This window comes from Furipterus horrens, unplaced genomic scaffold, assembly GCF_987537825.1.
Source record: "Furipterus horrens unplaced genomic scaffold, mFurHor1.1.pri manual_scaffold_6, whole genome shotgun sequence".
Classification (NCBI taxonomy): Eukaryota; Metazoa; Chordata; class Mammalia; order Chiroptera; family Furipteridae; genus Furipterus; species Furipterus horrens.
Window position 1 is genome coordinate 155,407,300 of NW_028327176.1, and position 26,447 is coordinate 155,433,746.

Here is a 26,447-nt window from a genome sequence, read left to right on the forward strand (position 1 = left end):
TCTCAACCTCTTCCTGTCTAGTCCACTCCCTCCTACTATGCTTCTTAATTCCTGTACCATCTCCCTCCCTTTCCCTTCCTCCTCCTGCTGACCTCACCCCAAAATGTTCCCCATACCTATAATTATTTTCCCACTCTCGTTGCCTACTTAGTTTGCCTTTGTTTTGATTCCCTAGCATCTGTTGTTGGTTATTGTGATACAGTTTTCATTTTAATGTTCATAGTTTTGATTCTCTTTTTCTTAAACAAGTCCCTTTAACATCTCATATAACAGTGGTTTGGATCTGATAAACTCCTTCAGTTTTACTTTGTCCGGGAAGCACTTTCTCTGCCCTTCTATTCTGAATGACAGCTTCTCTGGATAGAGTAATCGTGGTTGTAGGTTTTTGCTTTTCATTACTTTGAATATTTCTTGCCAGCCCCTTCTTGCCTGTAGTTTCTTTTGAGAAATCAGCTGATAGTCTTATTGGGACACTTTGTACATAAGTCTCTTCTTCTCTCTTGCTGCTTTTAAGATTCTCTCTTTATCCTTAAATTTTGACATTTTGATTAAAATGTGTCTTGGTGTGGTTCTCCCTGGGTCCAGTTTTTCTGGAACTCTCTGTGCTTCCTGGACCCGTAAGACTATTTCCTTCCCCAGATTAGGGAAGTTCTGCTTCATTATTTTTTCACATAATTTTAAAATTTCTAGTTCTTCTTCTTTGCCTTCTGGCAACCCTATGATTCAGATGTTGGCCTGCTTATAGCTGTCCCATAGGTTTCTGAAACTCTCCTCATTTTCCTCACTTTTCATTTCTTCTTTCTGCACTGTTTGGCTGTTTGTTCCTTCCCTATGTTCCAATTTGTTGATTTCATCCTGGTTTTCTTTGCCTTACCACTAGTTTTTTATGTGTTTTCATTCATTTCAGCAGGGTTAGCCTTCATTCCTTCCCCATCTTGTTTAAGATCTGCTGTTAGATCTGTAAGCATTCGTATAAATGAAGCTCTGAACTGAGCCTCAGAAAGATTTCCTATCTGCTGAGGCATTAGATTATATATTTGCTGTCTGGTCAGCTGTGTGATTGGGATCTCTGTCATGATCTGTGCCATCCTGCCAGTTTTGCATTTACCTTTGCTTCCTGGGCAGGGCTGTCACACCTACGCTATAAGGGCGGAGTCCCGTGCACTCATCACAACCGGGAGACCCTTCTCACCACACTGTGATGTTTTGCGTGGGGTGAGGGTCCAAGATAGATACCTGTCGTTCACTCTCTGGGAGCCTCCTCCTCCATCCCCACGCTCTCTGGCCCTCACAGTCCGAGGCAATGGGGGTCTGCCTTCCCAGGTGTTGGAATCGAGAGCTGATGGGTCTGGTCTGCAGCCAGGGGTGCTCCTAGGCGCTTCTTGCCTCCCCTTAAATACAGGTGTCTGTGCTTACCGCTGTCCCGCCACCATCGCCACAGCTTTCTGCCGTCCGCACAGCTTGACCTCTCTGCCCTGGCTTTGCCCCTCCTACCCGTCCAGATGAGCACCACTTGTTTATAACTTCATACGTTGGACTTCCATGTAGCTTTGTTTTCTGGAACTTCTGGTTATTTCTGGTTTTGCAGTAGTTGTATTCCTTCTTAGTTGTGGAGAGAGACAGAGCGTGTCAGTTTAGGCCTCCATCTTGGCTGGAAGTTGTAGTGGGTATTCTTATTTAAACTGTTTTAATACATATTCATGGATCAATTGCACTAAAAAATTTACAAACTATATGAAATATCCTTTTAAAATTCATAAATTTCTACTTGTTATAGGGCTAGAGAGAGTTCATTATTAAATGCTTAGGAAAATCAGTGAATGTATTTAATGCTGTGATGAGTTTTATCTCCCATGAGTGAAACCTTATATTTCATGGGGTTGAGGAATGGTAGTTTGTCAGCCTCCTGAATTTTGCTAATAGGGTAAAGGAATTTAAAATTCTTCCTAAAGTTTTGCCAATATAGTAAAGACTATTGTTTGCCTATAGAGTTTGAAGGATTTTCTAGAATTTCTTAATGAAAAAGATTATGGAAGACTTGGCATTAAATCCATATCAGAGCTGATTTTTATGGCTTATTGGGTATCTTTAGTCATTTTGAAGACTTTATAATATTTGAGATTGAAAAGAACCTTTTTAAAATTTTTGTTTCATTGATGAACCATGTATGCAATAGTTTTTGACTTTGGCACTAAATAACTGATCTTATTCTATTGACACCAGCAAAGAAAATAAAAGATGTATGAAAATTTATTTGATATTTGAACTATAAGATTATATTATCATGTTATAATTACTTGACATTGTGTAGCTAGTTAAAAATGACAAGCATATTTATTTAGGGAAATAAAAAACAAAAGCCTTTGTTGGCCCTGGCCAGGTAGCTCAGTTGGTTAGAGTTGTTCCCATACACCAAGGTTGTGGGTTTGATCCTGGGTCAGGGAACGTAACGAGAGTAACCAATGAATGCATACATAAGTGGAACAACAGAGCTTGCTCTCTCTGTCTCCCCACCACCACACCCTCCACCTCTCAGAAATTAAAAAAAGAAAATAGAAAAAAATTTTGTTGTTTTACAAGGGTACTTTTTCTTTTAAAGCTCTCCCTCCCCCACCAGATTTTTTATATACATAGTGAAATTTGACAGTTAAGATACTGGTGAAATGTTCCCTAGAGGTAGTTACTGTAAAAAGCCATCTATTTGACCTCATAAAAGAGTAGATGACTGTGAAGTGGCATTTTTTTAGTGGAGGTTTTTTTTTTAGCACAAATATAATAACATTTAGAGAATTGCATGACTAGTACAGTTCTGTATACTATAATATTAAACATTCAGGCATATATCAGCTCGAATGAATCCTATTACCGAGAGGATTACACTCCTAATCACAAAAGGAGAATAAATGACTTCCAGTAAAAATGACAATCTTTATATAGTTTCTGCAGGTTTAGGTTTACTAGTTATTGGAAATGTATAGAAACTTACTAGAATACTAGTACTTTATTCATGTTAGTATTGATAAAAATAGGTATAACTCTATGTCATTATCCAGTAATCTGAAAAACAGTCTGAACAATTGACTTCTTTTGCTTGACCTCTTAGAAGCTGAAGACCAGAAATTGAGAATTTATCTTTACATCTAGTTTCTAGCTCCAAAAATGATCCTAGCATAAAAATTTGAGCTACTGGAACATTTTGTCTTGGCAAGTACTGTTACTAGACTTCGTTTTTAATGATTTTTGGAAATTTTAACTTTCCAAAAGCTAGCACACCTAATCCCTGGACTCTTAAATTTTCACTTAAATTTGTAGCTGAACATAATCACTTTTTGACAACTTAAAACACTGTTAAATGTTTTTATAGTTTAACTATCTGTTTAAATCAACTAAATCATATGTCCCCACTATGCACAAAGAAGTATGTTGTGGGTATGGTCACTATCTTACGATAGTTCACCTATACAGCAGTCCCTCTCTATATCGCGGTTCACTTATCGCAGCCTCACTGTATCACGGGATTTTAAAAAATATTATATTTAATTATTTATCGTGGGTTTTTCACTATATCGCAGGATTTTGCGGTACTGTATACGTATGTTGTTAAAGTTATGTAGGTTTAAGAGTGTAGAATAAAGGTAAGGGTCCTACTTCACGGAGGGGTCTGGAACGTAACACCTGTGATAAGTGAGGGAATACTGTATTTAGTTTCAGAAGGAAAATAAAAGACCAGCACTTATTTACAAAAGATCAATAATCAATAATTAATCTTCTGGAGTTAAAAAGAACTTTACAATGGCTTCATCAGATTGAATACATTTGCCATTTCCTTGAAGAACATTTCTACTCTTTGGAAAACCAGTAACCAAATCATGTTGATTGACTTAATCAACAAACATTTTATTGAGCATCTGTTGTGTCATGCACTGTTCTGGGGTCTGCGGATTCAAAGATGAAGAAATAGCCCCTGTGACTGTATAATTTGCACCTAGGGTAAGGGGTGCAAACGTTAGGTATTTGAAACCTAAGCTAGGGCTATATCTTGTTTTCAGAAATGAGTGTACATGCATGACATATGTAAAGGTCTGTGTCACGCTGCACTCCAGTGCAGGAGAAAGTGCCAGTTCTGGAGTCACGCTGCCAGGATTGGAACCCTGCTCCCCAATCTTCAGCTCTGTTACTTAGGACTAGTTTACCTAATTTGTCTGAGTCTTAGTGGGCTACTGTATATAGTGATAATAACAGCAGTATCTACTTCATAGGATTATTAGGATTAAGTGAGACAGTGTAAAGTACTTAGCACAGTTTCTGTCATGTAGTAAACCTCCAATAAATAAGAATATCAATAATAAGGATTGTTACCATTATTTACTTAGCACTAGACCCTGTTTGGTTTATAATTTGGTATATGTAGGCTCTAAGGAAATAAATGTTTGGCATTTATTTGGAGATTTTACTCCTTTTTTGTTCAGATTGCTATCAAAGCTCATAAAATTTTCCTTTTGGCTTTGTTCTGTTAAAACTTTCAGCGATGGTCCCCTGGGGCCTTTCTTTGTCCGTCTAAGAATCTGATGGTAATGCCAGTGCAGAAGGCTTAGGGGGAAGTAACAATGATGTGTCTTTTGTCTGTTATTAGAAAGACCTGTGTCTGAGATAAGCATGAATACTCATTTTTAATGTGGTTCATTTCAGTTGAGTATTTCGTAAATAAAGATCACATTTACAGATTCACTTATTTATGAATCTTGGGCCATTGTTAAAGAAAAGTTAAATGAAAAATGTTCTTTAGTTCTACTAATCCCGTCATGTGTCCATCTGATACAATGTACTGCAAAGCTGAAAAGAAATCTGTTAAGACTGGTAATGATGTGGTGATTTGGCACCACAGAAAAAGGAGACTGACCAGTGATGTGCTGTGTCCGCCTTTGCAGAGATGCCCACATCCCATTGCAGAAGCTCGCTCTCCTCTGTTCTCCCTTCTGCGGATGCTCATAGTCTTCATAACAATAAAAGTAATTCATGCTTGCTCTTAACTTGGTTCTAAAACTCAAATTTTAAAAGATGTTTTAACATATATACATACACACACACACACATATGTAAGGGCAAATTAGTTTTTACACAATGAATAATGTCTTTGACTTCTGAATTAAGCCTTCTTCCCCCTATAGATCTCATCTTCTAAATGAGGTTTGGGTTGTAGTTGGTTCTGTGTTAGGTAAAAGCATGGCTAGAATTTAATATGCAACCATTTTAAGTATGCTTAATGAGCTGAGATCATAAATTTAGGGCTGGTAACAATAGAAAATGCATTTTATTGCACTTAAAATGAATTCACTTTTTATATACTATCACCTAGTCACTAGAACAAGTTCTGTGTATGCCAGTTGGAACGTGGGGGTATTCTCATTTATAAATGGTTGCTTTGTGCATTCAGTTCTGACATAGTTAAGAAAAAGAGCACAATTGAACTCTAAATAACTAAAAATCTTTCATTGTTTTTTTTTTTTTCCTCAAGAGCTACAACTGTAAGGTAGCAAAGTAATGAAAGCAGTTCTTAGTAGAGATTTAAAAGCGATGTCCATAAAGTCAGTTTCTATGATGAGTTTTTGGAGTCAACACATATTATTCTACTTTCCTAAAATTTTTATAACATTTAGGTTTGTATGTATTTATTTATACTTATTTCTACTTTGCCTTTCCCTCAGAAGATTAAGGAAACATAAAATACAAGATTCAAATTAGAAGTAGCTAGAAAAGAAAAGGGGAGAAAAAGATTAGGGGCATCAGCTGCATTAGGAATGAGGTAGTTGCTGAAATGCATCTTCTGTACCAGGAGTGGGCCACAAGTGGGCTCTGAGATTTTTAGCATCAGAGAAAGAAGGCTCAGTTAGTTTTCAGTATACAGTGTCCTTGGGATTAAAAACAGATCAGTGTAGAACTGCTATTTTGGACCCAAGGATCTAACAGAAATTTCTCCTGGGGTTTTCATGAAGAATCTTCACAGCAGTCTCAGAAACATCCTTACGTGATAATGTGATGAGTTGTACAGTGCTGTTCTCTTTACACCAAACTAGACTGAGGGCAGGACCATGTCTGTTCTGCGCATGTGTTTATCCCGACATCAGGTGTATTTCTGTCGAGGGAATGAATGAATATTGTAACATCCTGAGAGGAGGATTTCCAAAGTAAAATTCCCTTAAATAAAGTGGAGGGGAAGAGCATACAATTAAGCCACTGGCCACTGTTTCCCCCTGAGTCTAGCCTATTCCTTCAGTAGAATTTTGTATATATAGAAAAACAAAATGACTGCGTATCTATCAGGCAGCCTCCCTATACATTGTCTATCTCAGCCTAGTTCTCAATAGATGAGTTGTGAGCTTGACATTACAGTCCTCGGCAAGTTCTTACAGTACGTCATCTTCTACCGCTGAAAGCAGACAAGAAACTCACTCAAATGGTTATTGGAAAACCGTATAGATCTTGAATCATTTAAGAAAAGGGCAGTTAGGTTGACCGTATTTTACTTAATAATATGATTAATGCATTTAAAAGAGATTGAAGGTAGGATTGTAGCGGAAATGATTTGTTGTGTAAGCTCTTGTTGATAGTGTGCACTTCCAATCTGCAGGCTTTGGGGACTTTTGTGTAAGTGTTGTCAACCATGGGGTATAGGCCTAGCATAGTGGTCTTTGGAGGCAAAGATGCACTTGCATCTTCACTGCCCTTTTATTAGCCAGGGGTCCTTTGGCAGGTTCCTTAACTTCTGTAAACCTCCGTTTCTTCACCTACAAAAAAATGTGGGTGATTCTTCCTATGTATCAGTAAGATTGTTCCAAGGACTAAATAAGATAATGCATGTAAAGCCCTGAGCATTGTGCTGGCACATAGTTTTAATAAAAGGTTTACTGTTTCTACTCTGAAATACCTATGAACACGCAGCTTTATTCAAGTTTCTTGATACACAATACTTGACCTACTTGATCACTCTGGAGTTGTGTGTTTGAGAAGTAGTCATTGTGAATCATTCTTTCCCCCATGCTTTATGGCATTTTTGCTTATTGTCAGAAAATAAATCACAGAGGAAAGAAATTACTTCATTCTTGCATTGGAGCCAGTCCGCTAAGGAAATCAACAGTGAGGGAAACAAAGGAAGTTAAACTTTTGGACAGAGAAGTAATTATATTTTTATTCGCAACAGACTGTGTATTAAATCCTTATCTGTGAACTACAAGTTTCTAGGGAGTGACAACTGAGGATGTATTTGCAAAATAAAATAAAATAATAAAGAGGGAAAAAGAGAAAGAAGAGTCTGGCAAATTGAATGGACCCATCCGTTTCATTTCTGCACATTCCAAAATGATGAGTGTGCCTGTCTTGCTCAGCCTGTCCTGCTGAGTGCCAGATGCACTTCACTACAACTATTTTTGCAAGCTTTTTGCTTTTCTAACTTGCACGTTAAAGCTGGGAATCAAAGTGAGGGAGGATATAGCTGGGACCCGACATGTGGAGCTACAGCACCATGAATATCAGGGTTTCCTCTCTTGACTGGGAGGATGATCCCAGAATGCTCCTGGAATCCATTGCATTCAAGGAAACAAATCCAGTGGACTCACAGAAACAAATGCTGGACTCTCAGAAACCCCAACCCCTAATTCCTCTGGCTTGTTCTCAATCATGTTCCTCCCTTTTACTCTTCCTCCTCTCTCTCTTTCTGCCTCTCTGTTTCTTTCATTTTGTGATCTAAAGAAGTTATCCCCTTTTACTCTGCTTCAGAGCTTTGGAGATAAAAGGTTAAAACTGGCGACTACAAGGCTTTTAATGATGATTGATTCTTTAAAATTTATAGAAACACATTTGAGGAACCTGGTCACTGGGCAAGGATTGAGGTCAGGTGACCTGTGGCAGGAGGAAGCATGTGAAGAGTTACAAAGGGAGAGGTGAAGTCAGCTGTGCAAATTATCTAGCATCTCAGTATGATTCTTCAATACCTGTCAGGCAAATTATGTTCCATCTCTTGCAAATGCAAGGGAGAATAAAGTAGTTTTAATAAGGCTTCTTCCTAACAACTAATTGAAGGTACGGTACAAAAGCAATAATAATACACAATTGAAAAGAAATCCGAAGTTAATTTCCTTTGTGGGATCTGTTTGTTGTTTGACCCTAAGAATCAGTATTGGTCTGACTTCAACAGGTCTCTGTGATGAGTGACTCACTCTCTCCTACCTCTTGCCCTTCCAGTGTCATTTGTTGCCTTTTGAAATAATGTGTGGACTTTCAGAATTGCCTGAGGGAGCTGTGCCTTAGGCCAGGGGAATTTTCCTCCTTTTGGTGGGTTCTAAATTAGTGCCCTATATATGTGAAGACCTGGATATATTAAGTTCAACATAGTCTTTAAATTTGGCTCTTAAATTTTTCTTATTGAAAACTTTCCAGTAATGAAGTTTATTCAAATTTTGTGCATTCCTTGCCCCATATCTTGAGGGAAAATGTTAGTTGGTAAGTGCTACATTTTCAAGATCTATCCAGAAAAAGTACAGCCATTGTTAATATGGTGAGAATAGTGTGCAGGACATCCATGTAACCTGGCAGCCAAGGAGAGTGGACTAGAATGCACATGCGTGAACAATGACAGCTTCACTGTACTAGTCAGTGGGGGCAGTAGATGCTATTGAGTGAGCATGTGTGCTGTGTGGCCGTCATATTCAAAATGACCGAGTGAGTAGAGCAACAACTCTGCATCAGGTTTTGTGTTAGGCTTGAACATTCCTCCACGGACATTATTTGGATGATTCAGAAAGCTTTCGGGGACAATGCAATGAGTGCAGTGCAAATAAAAGTGTGGCACAAACGCTTCAAAGATGGTCGAGAATCGGTTGAAAGTGATCCACGTTCTGGAAGGCCTGCAACAAGCAGGGCATCTTAGAATGTTGAACATGTACAGACTGCAGTCAACAAAGACAAAGACTGGTGACTGACTGTGAGAGAGCTAGAAGCTGATCTGGGGATTCCAAAACTACCGTGTCTGAGATTTTGACTCAGGAATCTTGGCATGAAACATGTCATGACAAAATTTGTTCTGTGGCTTCTGCTACCAGAGCAGAAGCAACATCATGCTGCAGTTGATAATAACTTGACTCGAACCACTACCAGTGAGCCAGATTTCCTCAAGAAGGTCATAACTGGAGATTAAGGGTGGGTCTACAGCCATGATCTGGAAACGAAGCAGTCATCCCATTGGAGGTTGCCTGGTTCTCTGTGTCCGAAGAAGGTGCAGCAAAGTCACACCAAGATCAAGACCATGTTGAAAGAAAAATACCATATGATATCACCTAATACAGGAAACTAAAAAACAACATCAACATAAGCAAATGAACTAAATAGAACAAGGAGCAGAATAACAGTCAATGGGGGGAGTGGGGAGGCAGAGAAGGGGGATAAGTAAGGGAAGGGTTTAGTCAAGGAACATGTATGAATGACTCATGGACATGGACAATGGGGAGGGATATGATTGTGGGAGAAGGGATGGGCTGGGTGGAGGGGGGAGCAATGGGGAAAAATGGGACAACTGTAATTGAAAAACAAAAAAATAAAATTAAAAAAAAAAAAAAGATAAAGCATCAATCCTGAGGGGAAAAAACAAAGATCAAGACCATGTTAACTGTGTTTTTGATTGGAAAGGCATTGTCCATCTTGAGTATGCCCCTCCAGGCCAGACAATTAATAATGAATTCTACCTCAATGTTCATCACTTGAAAGATGCAATTTGTCGAAATGGCTGCAGTTATGAGCAACTGGTGACTGGCAACTGCATCACGACAATGTGCTTGTTCATGCATCACGTGTTGTGCAGTTTTTTGGTGAAACATCATATCAACAAGGTGAGTCAGCCTCTCTACACCCCATATTTGTTGCCCCATGACTTCTGGCTTTTCCCAAAACTAAAATCACCATTGCAAGGGAAGAGATTTCAGACCATCAATGAGATACAGAAAAATACGACGGGGAAGCTGATGGAGATTGACAGAACTGTGAGGTCCCAACCTTGAAGGCAACTGAGGTGTCACTGTCCTATGTACAGTGTTTCTTGTACCTTCTTCAATAAACGATGTTTTTCATATTACATGGCTTGATACTTTCTGGACAGACCTCATGTCTGTATTCTATTTCAGTAATGCTTTATAATTATATTTTTAAAATTGGCTTTATCTATGAAGTGAAATAACTATTCAGTTTCAATACCACTTAAGAATAGGCTCTACTCAGAGAAAGACAAATACCATATGATTACACTTATATGTGGGATCTAAAGAACAAAATAAATGAGTAAACACAACTGAAACAGACTCATAGATACAGAGAACAAACTGTTGCCAGGTGGAGACGGTTGGGAGGCTGGGTGAAAAAGGTGAAGAGGTTAAGAATTACAGATTGTAGTTAAAAATAGTCACAGGAATATAACGTACATCATAGGGGACGTAGTCAATAATACTGTAATAACTGCGTGGTGCCAGGTGAGCACTTGAAATATCAGGGACCACTTTGTAAAGTATATGATTGTCTAACCACTACGTTATACACCTGAAACTAATAGAAAATAATATTGAATACAAACTGTAATTGAAAAATAAAATTAAAAAAAGAATAGGCTCTTGCTGGCATTAAGTTCTTACTAGTGCCATATAGACATTTATAACTGCTAGAGAGTAATGATGACAGGTGTATGCCCACGGAGTATCATAAAGCCAGGTAGTTCATTTTACCTTAGTTATCATCAGAATGGATTTTTACCTCTTCATCTCCCTCTGCCATATCCATTAAGGAAATGTAGGTTAGCCGTGCTTAACACAGCTACTTGTCCATCTTCCCTTTCCCTTTCCCGTGTCAACATGCTGACATAGGACTGCAGGAGGAGACACAGGGGCTGGATCAGTGCTAATCCCACTTAAACCTGTGGTTTAGAAGCTTTGTGTGTGAAATGGCCTGCAGGTGAGAAATCGGGAGGAAGGGAACTTGGTAGGTGCTCATATAATATTAGCCTAGGAAGGAGATGAAAACCACAATTAAGACAGTACTGTGGCGAGAAGGCGGGATGAATTTAAGACATTTAGGAGGGAGATTCTACATAGAGGTTGATTGGATAAGGGATAGTTTTTCTCAAAGTATGATTCTTTCATGAGAATCACTTAGATAGTCTCAAAAAGACAGATTCCTGGGCCCTGCCCAGACTGAGTAAATGATTTCTTGGAGTAGGCCAAAGAACTTCCCTTTTAACAAGTTCCCCATATGATTCTGAGGCACACTAAGATTTAAATGGTCAAGGAAGGGGAGGTGTAAAGAATGATACTTGGTTTTAATCTTGGGTAAATGACTGCTCTGTGGTGCTGCAGATAAGATAGAAGAGAAGGGGTTTGTGGGAGAGAAGAGATAATTCCCTTTTTCACATGCCTTTTTGAGTCATTCTCCATCCCCTTTATTCTCCCCCTATTTTTCTCCCTCCTCTTTATTCTGTTCTTAGTTCCTGCTACTCTGTGAGTACATGTTGTTAATTGTTTGTTTTCTTGCGGAACGTGGGTGAGCTCTTAGGGAAGAAGTATCTTCAGGTGGTAAAAAAAGGTTGACCTCATCACCATCACTGTAAAACACATCTCCATCCAGAGCTTACACATTTTTAGAGTCTTTTTTTCTAGAACTTTGTGATTTTAGTGTTTTAGGCTTTTCACTGTCAGGCATTGATGTACATCTCCCCAGTGGTCCACTTGGACCATGTGCACTGACATTTTCAACTCTGCTCTGAGTCTGGTGGCAATACATTCATAGACAAGTCCTAAACTGGCCTTTCTGCTGCAAGGATCCCAGAGGTATCCATCCCTTCTCTCCCTCCAAACCTACCCAGACTTCAGGATCCAGTTAATTTCTCCTCCTTCCGTAACATTTTCTCTAGCCTCTGCTCCTCTCAAATCCCTCAGATACTATTTTTCATATGACTCATTGGTTTGCAAAAAGAACTGGGTTACTTACCTTGTTCTCTCATCAGGAGTGTATGTTTTCAAGATGTGTCCTTAGAGAAACTTCTTTCTAGAAACCTCCTGAAGTCCAGCTTCTACTCATACCTTTGCCAATGTGATTCAGATATGGCAAGGAACCTAAGCAAAACTCATACAAGATGCTTCTCCTATACTTAATTCTTGATTTATGTGTTTGCCTCCATTGACACATAAGCTTATTGAGGGCAGCACCATCATCACATGTTGCTGTCAAGTCCTGAGAGCCAAATATATTATATTGGCCACAAAGGCACTAATAAGATACAGTGATTTTGAGCAGAAATTCTTTAGTTTGATGTAGTCCCATTTGTTTATTTTTTCCTTTATTTCCCTTGCCTTAGGAGATGTATCAGTGAAAATATTGTTATGTGGGATACCTGAAATTTTCCTGCCTATGTTTTCCTCTAGGATTTTTATGGTGTCACGTCTTACATTTAAGTCTTTGATCCATCTTGAGTTTATTCTGGTGTGTGGCGTAAGTTGGTGGTCTAGTTTCATTTTTTTGCACGTCCCTGTCCAGTTATTCCAGTACCATTTGTTGAAGAGGCACTTCTCATTCCATTTTATGTTGCTTCCCCCTTTGTCAAATATTAGTTGACCATAGAGGCCTGGGTTTATTTCTGAGCTCTCTATTCTGTTCCATTGATCTATATGTCTGTTCTTATGCCAGTACGAGGCTGTTTTGATTACAGTGGCTTTGTAGTATAGTTTGATGTCAGGTATTGTGAGTCCTCCTATTGCGTTCTTCTGTCTCAAGATTGCTGTGGCCCATCTGTAGATGAGTGGATTAAAAAACTGTGGTACATTTACACAATGGAATACTATGCAGCAGAAAGAAAGAAGGAACTCCTGCCATTTGCGACAACATGGATGGAACTAGAGAGAATTATGATTAGCGAAATAAACGAGGCAATGAAAGAAAAATACCATATGCTATCACCCAATACAGGAAACTAATGAACAACACAGATAAATGAACAAAATTGAACAAGAAACAGAGTAACAGTTATGGGGGGGGGGGCTAAGTAGGGGAAGGGTTTAGCAAAGGAACTAATATAAATAACTCATGAACATGGACAAACGGGGTCAGGATGAACCGTGGGAGAAGGGGTGCGCTGGGTGGGGAATAGCAATGAGGGAAAAAGTGGGACAATTGGAACAGAAAAACAATAAAAATAAAAATTAAAAAAAATACTATTCAACAGCAAAAAAAATAAAGATATAGTGATTAAATGAATAAATGGTCTTATTTTTATTTTATTTTTTAGTATATTTTATTGATTATATTGTTACAGTAGTTCCAATTTTTTCCCCTTTGCTCCCCTCTGCCCAGTACCCCACTTTCCTCCAGCAGTCCCACCCCTCCTTAGTTTATGTCCATGGGTCGTGCATATAATTTCTTTGGCTTCACCCTTTCCTATATTATTTTTAACTTCCCCCTGACTATTTTGTACTAATTGATTATGCTTCTTAATCACTGCACCATATCCCTATTTCTCCCCCTCCCCCCTCCCAAATGATAATCCTTCAAATGATTTCCGTACCTATGATTCTGTTCCTATTCTGGTTTGCTTAGTTGGATTTTGTTTTTATTTTTTAGATTCAGTTGTTGATAGTTGTGTTTTCATTTTAGTGTTCATAGTTTTTATCTTCTTTTCGTTGAGTAAGTCCCTTTGACATTTCATATAATAATGGCTTGGTGATGATGAAGTCCTTTAGCTTTACCTTGTCTGGAAAGCACTTCATCTGCCCTTCCATTCCAAATGATAGCCTTGCTGGATAGAGTAGTCCTGGTTGTAGATTGCCTTTCATTACATTGAATACTACTTGCCAGTCGCTTTCTGCCTGCAAAGTGTCCTCTGAGAAATCAGCTAATACTCCTAGAGGCACCCCCCTGTAGGCAACTCTCCGCCTCTCTCTTTCTGCCTCCAGGACTCTGTCTTTATCTTTCACTTTTGGCATCTCAATCATGATGCGTACTGGTGTGGTCCCCTCTGGATCCAGCTTGCCTGGGACCCTCCATGCTTCCCAGACCTATATGTCCAGCTCCTTCACAAAATTTGGGAAGTTTTCCTCATTTTTCTCAATTCTTTCTCCTCATTCTGCACTGGTTGATTGTTTTTTTCTTATGTTCCAAACCATTGATTTGAACCCCAGTTTTCTTCCTTTCACCATTGGTTTGGTGTGGATTTTCCTTCATTTCACTTAGCATAGCCGTCACTTCTTCCCTTATGCGTTTGCCTTACTCAAGCATATCTGTCAAGCCTGTGAGCATCTTTATCACTAGTGTTTTGAATTCTGCATCTGTTAGGTTGTCTATCTCCTCATCTGTTAGGTTGGCTATCTCCTCGTCTCTTAGTTCTCCCACTGGAACCTTGATCCATTTCCCCTTTTGGGCCATACTTCATTGTCTCCTCATTCTGACAGGCTCCTGTGTTTGTTTGCCTCTGTGTCTTAGGTAGAGCTGTCGCTCCTGTTACGTTGTAAGGGGAGGAGCCTTAGGGATTCATCAGTACAGGGTGACCTGTTTCATCACATTGTAGCACTGTATGTGGGGAAGGGGTGTGAGAGGGAACAATGCCCCTTGCCCAGCACTCACCTGTCTTCCAGGCACCCCTCCCACTTCCGCACCAGACTGGCACCCCTCTAGCTGCTGCCCTGGCCATCGTTCCAAGTGGGTGGGTCTGTAGACGTTCCAGGGCTGTGGGGGCCCTTTAAACAAGCGAACTCAGACAAGAGACTGGCAATTTCTTCCTCTGGCCCAGCCTCCACTGGTCTGCACATCAGAAGCAATGAGGCTTGATTTTCCCCAGTGCTAGGAGTGTGAACTGCAAGGTCCAATGAGGAGCTGGGAATGCTCCCCAGGTGTCCCTCCTGATTTTAAAACGTGTGACTGTGCTTTCTGCCGGCCTGCCACTTCCGCTGCTGCTGCTGCTGCTGCTGCTGCTGCTGCTGCTGCTGCTGCCACCACCACACCGTGTTCTCTCCGCCCCAACTCCGCTCCTCCTACCTGTCTGGATGAGTATTTCTTCTTTATATATTTGTTTGCAGGACTTCCATGAAGTTTGATTTTCTGGAACTTCTGGTTGTTTCCAGTTTTGAGGTAGTTGTATTCCTCAATGATCTTATTTTGATGGAGAGTCTAAGCTCACCAAGAGCAGAAGTCCTGAATCTGTATACAACTTTGAATCTGATTTGGTGCCTTGTGCGCTGTGGGTGCTATTGGTCTGGCCTCACTTCCACTCTGCAGACTTCCTGGTGTCTGCCTGTAATCACAGAGGTGTTGTACCCTCGGCCTACTTAGAGGCCCGTAGGAAGTATATCAGGATTTGACATCTTGGTACCTAGTTTACCGGAGAGTCTTGGATGAGTTGCTCTTTGAAGTGCCCCTCCTGCACTTGGTATTTCCTTCTCCCTTGAATTTTGTCATCCAGCCTTTAAACATATATGTGATATTCATGAATGTTTTCTGTCAGATAAACTCAATAATTTTTTTAACTTTAAAGCCATCTGTTTCAATCTTTGAAATGAGTGGTACTGACATTAGGTGATAGGAAATGATACTTATTGGAATTAAGGGCAAGATCTGTGGAGCTGAACTGCCTGTCTTCTAGTCCCATTTGTGAGTTGTGTGACCTGGAGCATGTTACCTGACTTCTCCATGGCTCACTTTCTTCACTGCAGATAGGTGATAAAGATAATACTTACCTCATAGTGTCGTTTAAATTAAGTGAGTTAATGAAAGTAGTACCTGGCATAATGTGTGAGCCTTAACGATTATTTTGTTCATATATTGTGTTCTTATAAATTAATGCCAACAAAGGCCATTTTAATTTATAATAAATGTATGCATGTATCCATTTTGTGTAAGTTTATTGTGTATTTATTCTATTTTAGACATTGTGCTAGGTATTGGGGATATAAAAATTTGAGGACAAGTTAAACATCTTGCCTTAATTTGTTGACCTCTGAGAGATTTAAACTAGAACTAATGGACAGTGTGAATGCTGATGTTAATGTTGTGATAGGGGAGAGTACAGTGTGTAATGGGAAGACTTCACTGAAATTGGAGCATTGGGGAAGACTTTGTGGTTGGGTCCTGAAGGACATGCAGGATGCAGCCAAGTGAAGGAGGAAGGGAGCATGTTTGAATGTTCCAAGCAGAGGTGACTGGTGTTCAGAGACTGGATCCATCCCATTGCTAATACCCCAGTGCCCATGAGGTGATGTAGCTGTGATTTCTTTTACCAGGAAACAAGGAGGCTGCTAAGGAGCATTCCTGAAAATTGGACAGAATAGAGTAGGAGCAGATGGATATAAGTTTAGTAAAGACTCAGGGCAGGAATAAAGACCTGAGTGTGTACCATGTTATATACAGCACGTGCTATATATGTACCATTTATGTTTAACGTGATCATAGTGGTGGGGAAAGAGAGAACAGCCTACTCCTTAATGTGGAAGTGAATCAGTGTGACCCTTTTTAGAGAAACATGACAGACAACTTATCCTGGTCTTAAAGAAAACCAGAAATTGGTTCAAAAATTCACAAACACTAATTGAAGGTATGCTGGGTGTCCATGACTTGGAGAGCATAAGCCTTGTGAAGAGAAAAGGCAAGGATAATTACAGTTATCAAAGCACAATGGAAGACGACAGTACCCAAAATGACTTAAGGCAAAGTGGGATTAAAAGCCGAGTGAACAGAAGTCCACATACTATGTGATTCCATTTATATGAAATGTCCAGAATAGGGAAATCTTTGGAGACAGAATGTAGATTAGTGGCAGCTTAATGCCCAGCAGGGTAGGAATGGCAGCCTAGAAGGGTTATAACTAAAGGGTGTTGGGTTTCTTTCTGAGGTGATGAAAATGTCCTCAATTTAACTGGTAATGGTCACGCATGTCTGTGAATATGCCAAAAACTATTGCACCATGCATTTTAAATGGCTGTCTTGTGTGGTATGTAGATTATATCTCAATAAAGCCATTCTATTAAAAAAGTTAAAAAACAAAAGGAAAGAGTGCTTTAGAAGAACTGAAAATTTAATGTCAGGAGGAGACGAGCAAGCTTTTGAGTGGAGAACCAGATGCTGCAAGGCCTTGCCCACCATGTGAAGGAACTTGAACTTTTCCTTACAAGCACTGTGAAGCCAGTGCAGGGCTTTCACAGGGCCATGATATGATCAGGTTTGTGTGTGGCAGGATGTTTTCTTAAACTTTTCATTGCAAAATAAAATAGAACACCATGCACACATGTGCAGCTTAATAAAGTAACTAATACAAGTGCCCTGGTATCCACAGCACTGATCAAAAAAACAGAACTTGCCAGCCATCCAGAGAACCCCCTTCCTGGGCCCCAGCCCAGTCACAGCTCCCTCTGTCCTGACAATGACTGCCCTGACTTCTTTACTCATCACCTCCCTGGGTTTCTGTATAGTTCATTCACAGGTTCATCCGTAGGCACAAGTTTAGTATTGCTCATTTTTTTAAAGTTGTCTTTTAAGTCATTTTTATTGAGTGCCAGCCTGTGAACCAAAGGGTTGCCGGTTTGATTCCCAGTCAGGGCGCATGCCTGGGTAGTGGGTCAGGTCCCCAATTGGGGGCACACGAGAAGCAACCACACATTGATCTTTCTCTCCCTCTCTTCCTCCCTTCCCCTCTCTCTAAAAATAAATTAAAAATATATTTTTAAAAAGTCATTTTTATCAGCAGTTTCCCTCCATCCCTTTACTTTTGTTAACAATTAATCTATGGAAGGACCTGGAGCCCTTCGAAGACCTGTGCAATGTCCCACAGTCTGGATGTTGCTGATTTATACAGTCAGGGTGTAGCTCGGTGAGGCCCTCCACCCTCAGTATTTCCCGCAAATTGACTGCGGGCTACCAAGACTTGCTCCAGCTCAGTTTGACACAAGCTTGGGTGGTATGTGCTCCCATCAGGAGACATAAAATGGCTACTGGTTTCTCCATGTGGCAGACTTGTGTTTCAGGAAGGAAGAATCTCTGACCACATGTGGAGAGTGGGTTGCAGAGGTCAAACCAGGAAGACCGACCGGTTAGTCCTTTTGTGTTTATCCAGATAAAAGCCTGGAATAGGGACTCTGAGAATGGAAGAAATAATGGTTTCCAGAAAGGTTTAAGAGTTAGCATGTATAAGACTTGACAATTGTATAATATTTGAGGACAAAGAGGACAAAGAAATATCTTCATGGGATGCTGAGAGGGAGACGGGATCTTTCAGTGAGATTGTAAAACTTGGAGCTGTTGGGAAGGGCTAATAAAGTGTTTGATTCTAGATATACATACTGAGTTTGAAGTGCCAGTGGACTGAAGAGGAGATATCAAGTTCACATCTCTTGAGCACTATTTTTAGCTACTTCCTGTTTGCCAGTAGTGGGTTGTGACTTAAAAAAAATGTTGCCACCAGAAAAAAAAAAAAATTAATTCGATACAAAATATACTCTCAAGTGCAACAAACATAGTTTCTTTTAAGGATTAGAAAACATAGAAGGAAAATTCAAAGAAGGTCCCATTTAACTGAAGTGGGTCTCCTCCCACTGTTAATGAATGAATAACATCCAGAAGCATGAAAAGAAAAAGCAAGGTGCTAACAGGGCATTCCAGCCACATGGGTGTCCTCAAATCATTTTCTGGAGGTGAAGCCAAAAGGAAACATCACACAGTGGTGCTTCAAGAGGAAAGCACCCGCTTGAGTTAATCGTGCTGGTTTTCCTGAAGTTAGAAAAAGAAAAAAGATTCTTGATTAAGTGCAGATAGTGATTTGGGGTTGTCACAATTTAGTGAGAAATTAGTTTGTTTCTGCGATTCCTTTACAGTGAATTCACTATGATAAGAAAAAATCTGGGGAGGAAGAAATAAGAATAAATTCACAATTATTGCTAAAACTTTATCTTCTCACCGTAAACTTTTAGCCATAATTTGAAAAACCAAATGGAGTTTACTGTTTTCCCTTCTTTGGAGAGTTTGTTGACTTAGGAAAGATTTTAAAGTTTTACTGAAGCCAGTTTTAATCTTTTACTTTATGCTTTTCTACCATGGCCTGTCATTTGGGATGGGATCAACTTTTATTTGCAATATGGCAAATAACTCAAGATGTGAAATTTGGGGAACTGTTTAATGACAATGACATGTTGAAGACTACCCACAAGTCTGCCTCATAATTTAATTTATTCATCAATTTTCTTTTGTGGCAACATATGAGATAGCACATCTCCAAAGTTTTTATGATTCACAAAGAAAAATCCTAAACTGACTTTTCCCCACTTTATTGTCAAATACTTTTTAAGAAGTATTTCTTGAAATTGTGTCCCCAGAACATGAAATAAAATAAACACTATTGGTGTAGGGTGCTGTTCATAGGCATTATTTTATTATCTCTCTGGAGCCCCACGGAATTGCTTGGGGGATGAGAGATGTTTTATTGCTGTTTCTCCCACACAGTGATGAATTATTCTTTTGTTCTTGCATTGACTGCCTACTCATTTGGTGTTTCGTATCTGCTTTCATCATACAACACCTTCTGACCTCTATCTGGAGCATTTTGAACTTCTCTGGTGCCTGAGTTCCTTCCTGATGATCTCACACTGGGATTTTCCCCCAGTGCTGGTACCAGACCCTCTGCTGGAAAGTGCTCTGGGAAGCCCAGGACTCACTCCAGTTCCACACGCTGAACCCAGGCCTGGGTCCTCCACCTGCAGGAGGCATCTGAGGGGCTGCTTGTTTGGTGTCATCTTCACCTTCTGAGACAGTGGTTTTCAAACCTTTTTCACTGTGACTCACAGTAAGAGTTAAAGTTGACATCACAACCAATGTACACGTAACTTGAACTCTACATGTGTAAATAGTAAAAGTTGCACAAATCAGCCCTTGCATTTAAATCATGCTTTGTAGGCTACTATTTTCTATTCTATTCCATTCCATTCCATTCCACTAAAAATATACTGCTCATAATCCATTATGTTAATTTCATAATCTATTAATACATTGTAATTTATAATTTGAAAACTCTGCCTAACTCTGATAAACATGATTTGTTTTCAGAGAATCCCTTCTTAATACATCCGTGTTCTTGAATAGCTCCAGAGAGGGGACCTCTTAATTTGTTGAGGTGGCCACTTTATTCCGTATTTCTAGTGTTCAGATTATTTGTCCCTAAAATATAATAGGAAGCATCTTTTTTTTTATTAGGAAACAGTGCAAGTCTGTGATTAATGATTGCATTTCAGGTTTCCAGGGCTGAGTGGAATAAATTCTTCAGTGTGTTATTTCCTATTGGCACCCAAAATAAAATCAGCCACAGTTAATTCACTGTTTTAAAAAGGCAACTTCAACAAAACCTTTAAAAATTATATTGTAAAAGAAAATAACTGATAAAGCATTAGAAAGTGGGCATCTGGGGTAAATACAAACCTTGCCGAGGAGACCGTCAGGGAGCAGAAAATGTCATTTCATGTATCCTAGCACCTCCAGATCCACCTCATTTTGGTTTTTATATTTTCCTACCATCAGGATGCCAAGGTTCAGCAATTTGAGTACAGTGTTTGCCGTTGTTAAACTGTCTCTCACCTTTTAAACTTTATATTGCAGGCAGTTCTTTACCCTTTTCCATGTTGTGTTGTCAGAATATTAAAGGATTGCTCTCTTTGTAATAGGAGGAGTGTTTGTTTGGGCAGCATCAGGAAGATGGTGGGGACGCAATGACCATAATGGCAGGTCTGATTCTGTAAGGTCCATGTGTTCATGGCTAGGACAGCCGGAACAAAGTACCACCAACTGGGTGGCTTCAAACCAACAAATTGCTTCTCTCACAGTTCTGGAGGCTAGAAGTCTGAAATGAAGGGTTAGCAGGATTGGCTCTTTCTGGAGGCTCTTAGGAGAAACTGTCCCATGATAGTCCCATGCCACTCTCCTAACTGTGGGTGGTTGTAGGCAGCCCTTGACACTCCCGGCCTTACAGGTGTACCACTCATCTGTTGCTCATACATACCATTCACCACCAACACATGCACACTCTTATCTCTCCATCCTTCCATTATAGATATGTTGTAACTTTAAAAAGATGAATATTGTGTTTGCAGATTTTAATAAGGCAAAAGCTATCAACAGCTGAACCATATCATGTATTTAATGATCTCTTTTCAATTTGCATACAACTTATTGTTTTCTCTAGGATTCATAACAGCTTCCTTCTTCCCTCCATCCCTTCCTTCCTTCCTTTCTCCCATCCTTTCTTACTTCCTCACCCAAGGACATGCTCACTGATTTTAGAGAGAAGGGAAGGCAGGAAGAGAGAGGAAGAAAAACATCGATGTGAAAGAAACATTGATCATTTGCCCTTTGCATACACCCCAGCTGGGGACTGAACCCTCAACCTAGACATGTGCCCTGACTGGGAATCAAATCATAGACCTTTTTTGTTTACAGGATGATACTCCAGCCAACTGAGCCTCGCCAGCAGAGCTTTCTCATTTTATTTGCTTAGTTACCTATAGATTTATTACTAATTACCAACCAGATTCTCAGTTAGATAAATCCTCTCTCACTCCATTCATATAAGAGATTATTCATAACAATTCATCTTCCTAAAAAGTGACTGCCAGAGACGCTTGACTTGCTGTGATCTAGATCTCCATGCAGCTGCTGACTTACTTTCCATTCCTGGCTGGTGTTGGATTCCCTGCCATGACCTTATGAGTGTTTGTTTTTGGCATATGTCTTGATTTGGGTGGAGAAATTCTCCACCGGTTTCCAAAGGAAGTATTCAACAGAAATACATTTTGCAACTTCAGATGCCTGCATGTGTTTATTCTGCCCTGGTGCTTAAATGTAAGCTTGTCTGGGTATGGAATTATAGCCTGGAAATTGTCTCTTCGAGTTTTTGGAGGTATTGTTTCATTGTCTTCTAGCTTCTAGTGCGCTGTTGAGATGTGTGATCCCACTGTGATTCTTGATACTTGGAATGAACTCTTTAATTTTTCTTTCTGTGTCACCAGTGTTATGAAATTGTGGGATCCTGTGCCTTGGTTTAGGATGAGTCTGTTTTCATTCATGTCCTGTGAACTTGATGGCCTATTTCATTCTGGAAACTCATGTCCTTTAACACTAGGGAATTTTCTTGATATAGTTGATCTTCCCCCCTTTGTTTCTGTTGTTGTTTGTTTGTGTTGGGGGGGGTCCCTTCTTATTCAGTTGTTCAACCTCTTGGATGAATACTTTTCTTTCCTTTTGTGTGTGTGTGGGGGGGGGGTCATATTTTCCTTCTTTCTTGATATTTCTTCAACTTTCCTTCAGTCCATTGAGTTAGTTTTTCTGCTGTTTTGTTTTTTGTTTTCAATAATTCCTTTTTGTTTTGATTTTTTTTTCTATTTGCATGGTTTAATTTTATCATTCTGTTCATTTGGACCTCTTCCATTACAGGATTTCCTTAAATCTCTGGTAATTCCTACTCATATATTAGACTGGGGTATTATACGTTTCCTACTGTTGCTGTAACAAGTTACCATAAACTTAGTAACTTAAACAACACATATTTAGCTTACATTTCTGTAGTTTAGAAGTCTAATGTGGATCCAACTGAACTAAAATTAAGGTGTTCAGAGGATTACATTCCTTTCTGGAAGCTCTAGGGCAGAGTTTATTTCCTTGACTTTTTCTAGCCTTTAGAGGCTGCGTAAATTCCTTTGCTCGTCTCCCTTCCTCCATCTCCAAAGCTGGCAATGTTGCATCTCTGTTTTTTCCACTTTGGTTATATTTTCCTCTGACCACAGCCAGGAAGGATTCTTTGCTTTTAAGGACCCATGTGGTTAGATTGGGTTTACCCAAATAATCTAGGACAATGCCCCACTGCGAGGTCCTTAAGTTAATCACCTCTGCAAAGTTCCTTTTGTCAAGGAAGGCAATATATTAATAGATTCTGGGAATTGGGATAAAGACATCTTGAGGGGATTATTATTCTGCCTTCTACAGGTTCTAAACTGCTGATTGTCCACTCTGTGGTGTATTGGGGGGGATAGGGTAGGGGGTTCAGAGCATTCTAAGATTGACAATAATTTGGCTAAACCTTTTCCTTGGGAAACTTGATGTCAAAATCTTTAGATCTTTACTCTTGGTCCTAGAGTAGTTACTTGCTTTTTATGTATCATGCTATGTTTGAAATAAGATGGTATGTTTTTAATGTTGCATGTTATAAAATTGATATCGAAGTTTAGAAGGTAAATGCATAAAAATACATTAAATTATTATAACTGATCAGTTAATGTCAGAGCCAGCATTTATAAATTGTCATTTTTTTCAGGACTTTATAATTTGAAAATTTTCAGATGTGTAGAAATTAAAGATTATGTAATTGATATTACTTGCACACTCAATACCTGGATTCAATTATTTTTATTTTCAGAGAACCAATTTTGCTTTTGTTGATTTTCTCTTATTACTTGTCTGTTTTGTATTTCGTATATTTGTCTTATCTGTATTATATGTTTTACACTATTAACACTAGATTTAATTTGCTTTTCCTTTTTTAACTTCTCAAGCTGGAAGCTTAGATGATTAATTTTATACCTTTTTATTTTGTGATATAAGGCTTGTAGTACCATAAAGTTCCATCCAAGATTGCATTAGCTGTGTCCCACAAATTCAGACATGTTGTGTTCCCATTATCATTTGCAATAACTTATTATTGTGCTTATGATTCCTTCTTGAACGCATGAGTTATTTAGAAGTATATTGCTTTTATGCAACTATATGATGTATCGATAACCTCTTAAGTTCCTGGCAGGGGATATACATTTTCCAAAATTCTTATTTTCATTTGAAAGCTCAAATTTTGTCATTGGCAACCAAAACTTTCAGTTTTCCTTGACCTGAAAAGCTTCCTTGTTTATTTAAAAAGCAAACAAACTTCCACTTAAATATCCAAGATTATAGAATTAAATTTGTTAGTTGGTCATTTTCTCATGTAAAAATGATGTTTCATGATAAAAAAAAAAAATTGACTAGTTCGACTCTCAATGCAGTTTCTCTTCCTTGTGACAGTTACTGCACTTTTGTATTTTATTATGCTTTTACATATTTCCCATTTCTTCATACAGAACATCGAAAAAATATACTCAAAGAGTTGAGATTTTATACAACTAATGATTTCACCACTTTATCGAGGGTATTCTTAAGTGAAACCTTTTTTTTTTTAAATTTAGCATGCAGGTCAGCAGTAAAGAATTATATCAGGATTACTAGAGCAGTTTGGTGCCCTGCCTGGTGTTCTCCTAAGGTGCCAGCTTTTTTAGCCACTAGTGTTTTTGCACCATCAGTGTCATCATATAACATCTTTATATTATTATGAAAAAAAAATTTACTTGGGGACCCCCTAAAAGAGTCTTGGAAACCCTTGGGTTCATGAACCTTTAAGAACATCTCTCTAAGAGGAGAATATAGCTCATAAAAAGAAGAATACAGTACAAGTTTTCCTAACTAGTCTCCTCTTAACTGACCTGCCAGTGACTCAACTTCCATTCCTCATGGGACATAGCAGCAACTCTCACAGAGTGCTGGGCTGCTCCAGGTCGCAGGCCGTTCTCTCCTGTGTCCATTGTTTGTGTTCCCACCCACAGAATTACCTGCTTAGCAGATATCAGTTGTATTTGTTCTCAAACCAGTTGATGCCAGTTTCACTAATACCTGTAATTACACAATTTTAATACTATTATGTAAATAGAATAAGTCTGAGTTTAAAAATAAAATGTTTAAAAAACCAACTTTAATGCTTTGGAATGACTTACTGTAAAATATTACTGTCATCATTTAGTGTGGATGAAGTTTGTGAAGGTTTAGGGGAAAACTCATAAAAACTTGGAAGGATTCTATAATTTTTCACAAGCATCTTTAATTTCTTCCTAGATTATAGAGAAAACAAAGCTAGAAATTGTGATGATATGTTATCTGCAGGAAGGAACAATGTGAAACTCCAATCTGTAGATAATCAGTTATATTCAAAGGCATTTAATTCACCTTCTAAATAATGGTGAATGTGTGTACATGTAGGTATTTTAAGCCAAAATAAAACTCATAAATTAATACTTACCTCATTTTCTTATGATTCCCCACTTAACCATCCTTTCCAGTAAGCTGATTAACCACTGGTCAGAATCACATTATATAAGACATTCCTGAGCTAGAAGCAATTTTTCTTTGGTTTCTATGACAATAAAATCTGTTCTCTTCCTTCCATTATTGCACTTTGTATCTGAGGCCAGGTAAGGTTTTATTAGTAAAGGATTTAGATAACCTTTTAGAAATACAGCTATTACAGGCCAGATTTCATAATGGCGTAGTAATGACGAACCCAATGGTACCATGAACTACTTTTATATCAGTGTGCTAGAATTTTATTGAATTGAAAACTGCTTGGAAGAAGTAATTGTATGTGGGAGCTTAGACATTTTCACAGAAATTGCATAATAATATTTCCTGAAGAATGAGAATTATATTATGTCCTTTTATCTATAAAAATAAGTTCATTGGATAATCAGGCATGTCAGAGTTTGGTAGATGGTCACAGTTCATCGTGTCAGCTTATCATAGTGAGGTGCCTATGCTGTCATTTACAGACGCAGCATGACGTGGTGTAAAGACACGGAGCTGGGAAACAAATGACTTGGATTCTTTACCTGGCTCACCAATCACCATGAGTCGGTGGGGACTGTGTTCTTAACTCCCTGGCAGTGAGCTTGCAGTATGAAGTGTTTTCTTTTCCCCCTAGAAGTAGGGAATTAATTCATACTCTTCACAGTCTGTTTACAACCAGTATGTACACTGGCAAGCTGACTGGCAAGACAGCTTTGTCTGTGACCGAATGGTTAAGAAACTCATCAACTTTAGTGACTTTAGCACCAGCCTGTATCACAGTGATATTATTCTGAAATATCAAGGGATTCCTCTGAATTCCTGATTTTGTAATGATTGCATATTCATTGTCAACAGTGTGGCCTAGTTTTATAAACTTGTTCCTTCGTTTTTTTTTTTCTTTTAACAAAAATGTTTGTTAACAAAAACATTTATTGAGAGTATGCTAGACACTGTTGTAGGATTGGGGATCCAACAGTGAATACAACAGAGGGGGGAAAATAACCCTGCTTTTGTGGAACTTAAACTCCAGTCAGGTATACATACACAGGCAGTATATACATACACAGGCAGTATATACATACACATACACATACACATACATATACACATCTACACTGAGAGGACCAAAAAGTGACAGGGAAATGAGAAGTTGGTGGTGGTGGTGGTGGTAAGGGTGATGTTAAAATTCTGACAGGGTGAGCAGAGAAGGCCTCACTAAGATCAGTTCTTTAATATAAACTCCTAAAGGAAGAACACGGTCT

At 38.9% G+C, this 26,447-nt stretch overlaps 1 protein-coding gene across 2 annotated transcripts in view; it reads left to right on the top strand.

The window, feature by feature from the left end:
• Nucleotides 1-26,447, top strand: part of DSE (dermatan sulfate epimerase) — a 64,845-nt gene that overhangs the window by 23,593 nt on the left and 14,805 nt on the right. Inside the window, exon 1 of one of the 2 annotated variants that reach the window (XM_090280599.1) lies at nucleotides 21,878-21,946. The exons of the other annotated variant lie outside the window; for it this stretch is intronic. The gene's annotated coding sequence lies outside the window, so the exon portion shown is untranslated. Of the gene's footprint in view, nucleotides 1-21,877; nucleotides 21,947-26,447 lie in introns of those variants that run through there. 2 annotated transcript variants of the gene reach the window in all.